This window comes from Rhincodon typus, unplaced genomic scaffold, assembly GCF_021869965.1.
Source record: "Rhincodon typus isolate 14 unplaced genomic scaffold, sRhiTyp1.1 hic_rhity00000127, whole genome shotgun sequence".
Classification (NCBI taxonomy): domain Eukaryota; kingdom Metazoa; phylum Chordata; class Chondrichthyes; order Orectolobiformes; family Rhincodontidae; genus Rhincodon; species Rhincodon typus.
Window position 1 is genome coordinate 9,006 of NW_025965765.1, and position 3,643 is coordinate 12,648.

A 3,643-nucleotide genomic window follows, 5' to 3' on the forward strand; every position below is an offset into this window, starting at 1 on the left:
CTCTCTTCGAGTCAGGAAAACAATTCCTCACAGATAACGTTACATCCCCACGGTCATGGGCCTTTCATGCCACAAAATTCTTCACAGAATTCGAGTCAGCAACAATTCACCAAGTTCGTTTGCAAAATTCACACAACCGACCGGAAACACACGACACCCGCCGTCATCAACCTTCACCATTACTTCATTCAAGGACACGTTCCAAGGCTTGCATGAAGAGTGAATGCATAAGAATGTAACACAAAGTTAAATTGAATTTCACATTTAAAATTGTAAATTAAGAAGAGGCCAGAACTGAATTTAGAATATCAGAATATCATGTTTAGCACCACAGCTAGAACTCCAGCCCGACAATTGAGAAATCTACCCCTGAATCCCCAACATCTACATGGCAACTTGCTCCACGTGCCCAGTTGGAAACCTATGTGAAGGAGCGTGCTATCTGACAGAGCGCCTGTGAGCATCCTCCATTGTCTGACCTAAAACTGCAAAGGAACTGTCCATTCCAGTTGTGAGAGCGGTGGGGTAAAGGTGAGAAACTTGATATTCAGTGTTGTCGATTCACCATTCTCATCATCATGATAGCAAAGTTTAAGAGGTATTTAGACAGACACGTGAACAGGAAGGTAATAGAGAAATACGCAACCATTGGCAGGCAAGTGGGATCAGTTCGGTTCAGAATAGCGTTTGGCACAGACCTATGTTGCACTGTTTTGCGTTCCACGTTATCGTTGACAATTCTCTGCCCGAAACAACACCGAAAGATGGGAACATGGGAACATGAAGAGGCCATTCAAACCGGCTCCGCTGACTCGCCATTCCTTAACATCATGGCTGATTTAAAACTTCAGTGGTTTTGCCTATCCCGTCCTCACAACCCACTTTGAGAATCTGGATTTATAGATCTCGAAATATATTCAAGGTGACAAATCAAATGTATAACGAGAATGTTATGTTGCATTTCCCTCTCAACTATGCAGGTTTGTGGGACGAGCGGTCGTCTCTGGTCGAACTATTCTCTGAAAACTTGTGTGGGATGGTGACGAACGTCCTCTGGTCAGTAGCAGGGACTGGAATTCAGAATGACAGCAAGTGCAGATGAAGCAGTTTCCACAGAACACCATTGATTCGTTTGGAACCTGAAATGAAAGCCGACTCTGCTGGTTTTGAACACGACCTTCGAATCACAGATCTGTGGTAATCCACTGCAATGTCCATTGCAACAAGAGCCATCCTCAAGTTGCACTGAGCCCGTTGTGCTCGCGTCTTTCATCAAGCATCTGTCTTGCCATCGGTTTAGTAAGGACTGTTTGAAATATTAGCCCCTGTGTTGAATGTTAGTTTAAATACTCATCAACAATCCCACTGTATAAACCTGTGCTTCTGATATTTCGTTATTTTTTACCTGTTTCTCTTTCATTCCATGTCTGTTTATTGGAGGACAATTTGGGGGGAATAATGGGAGGGAAAATCGAGCTTCCTCTTATGGTCCGAATTCAACCTACTTTTTAATAGATTTCAGACAAGTTCCAATTCTTGATTTCGACTTTACCATAAAGTTGACTGATCAAGAATCTCCGGCGAGATCAACTGACAAGAATTGGATTCTTGCTTCACTTTCTACGAAAGTAGCAAGATATAAAGAAGGAGAGCAGCAGCGAAATAGTTGAGAACAGCGACGAGAGTGGGATTCGAACCCACGCGTGCAGAGCACAATGGATTAGCAGTCCATCGCCTTAACCTCTCGGCCACCTCGTCACCCGTTTAAAGAAGGTGACATGTGATCTTATTAAGACCTCATGTTTCTCTCACTTAATTAAATTGTGCAGAGCAGCAAGTATTTCTCCCCCGTGTTTGTGAGATAATATGCAGCAGGGTATGATTTCTAGAGTATGGTATGACCTGTGGGTCACTCCTATTGCGACACACTGCTCTCATGAGCTGAACACAAATGAAGAAATTACTCAATGACAAGATTAGGTGGGTTATGGAGAATGGGTCTGGGTGACATGCTCTGAGGGTCGGTGTGGACTTGTTGGGCCGAAGGGCCTGTTTCCACACTGTAGGGATTCTATGATTCTACGATCTATGATCTATTGAATCGAATTCGATGAAGAATTGGAGCCAATTGAATGAAAAGCCTGTTGACAGCGGCGATGTGACATTGTCTGTGAGGAATTGTTTTTCAGACTCGAGGAGAATGCACTCTGCTGCTCCCAGAAGTCAGTACTGGGACCAGCTCTCTACTCAACAGATATTAATGACTCGTAATTGTTTACAGAGCGGACAATTTCAAAATGCTAAATGAGGCAAACCTGACAAATGAACTGCACAATGCAGAAACTGGTCTTTTGTAATGGCATCTGTTGCGCTGAACTTCGCTCTCTTGTTATTTTCCTGAGCCTGACGCTTCAAGAATCGCTGGTCTATGCTAACAAAAGCTGCCCTGGGTGATGCTTGTTCTCACAACATCGGCATTGAACACGCCTCCATGAGCACGCTTTCTGGAATTTAAATTGATCCTTCATTGCGTTCCTTTAGTACATGTTACGGGGAAATTGTGTACCACAGTTAATGCCGTGGCCGGATTCGAACAAGAGCTGCTGCAGCCGCATCATACAGTAAGGACCTCCATCTGGTCACGGCGCCGCACAATGAGGCCTCAGGGAACAGGAAATAAGCGCAGTGCTTCAGGGTGTGACAGGAGCATCACCAGGCACACGACAGGAAAACTTGCCAAACAGCGGACTGAGATGAGGGAACACACAATGGGGAGCATCTTTGGAATCTTTGCTGAGTGGCCACATCATACTCCTATTTCTTACAGTTTAAAATGAAGACTTTCTGCATTTTATTCACTTGGTGAATGTGATTCATTTTCATATGGAAATGATTTTTTGCTGGAGTGCGATATTGGATGTATTTTTCAATGAGCATTTGAGTTTTACAACGGTTATACCAGCAGTTTCCTCAGACAAGGAAGTGACCACTGCTGCAGACGACTATATAATCCCAGTTCCCAGGCCTGGAATCAGAGAAACTCAATGCCCCACTATTCTATATTTTCGAGTAAATCTGATTCTGACACTAAATCCCGACCCCTGCATATGCCTGATAAACGCTAAACCACTTGTTTCACAGAATTGTCGTCAATCTCCCTTAAAAATATTCATGGACACTACAGAAGATATCCTGGCATTTTCCCAAGACTGGATAAAATGGAATGAAATGCTTGGTTCGGCTGGGATTGTTCTCCTTGGAACAAAGGAGGCTGGGGGTGGGGAGATTTATAACCATACAATAACATTTATAAATATTCAATATTCTTAGGGACCTTGAAAGAGTGGATATGGACAGGTGGTTTGCCTTAGTGTGAGAATCGAGAGCCAAAGGACACAATCTCAGAACAAGGTGTTGCCCATTTAATTCTGAAACGAAGAGGAATTGTATTGCTCAGGACCCAGTAATTGTCTGGAATTGTCTCTCTGAATTGTTGAGTATTTTCAAGCTGAGCTAGACAGATGTTTAATCAGTAAGGAGATCAAGGGTTATTCACATGGGGCAGGAGAATGGAGTTGAAGATTACCAGATCAGCCATGACACCATTGAATAGCGGAGCAGACTTGATGAGCTGACTGGCTTA

General features: G+C 43.6%; 1 non-coding gene across 1 annotated transcript; it reads right to left on the reverse strand.

Moving 5' to 3' along the window:
• Positions 1 to 1,676: 1,676 nt before the first annotated feature.
• Positions 1,677 to 1,758, reverse strand: trnas-gcu. Its single transcript has one exon. It is a non-coding gene; the product is annotated as a tRNA-Ser (tRNA).
• Between the last annotated feature and the right edge of the window lie 1,885 nt (positions 1,759 to 3,643).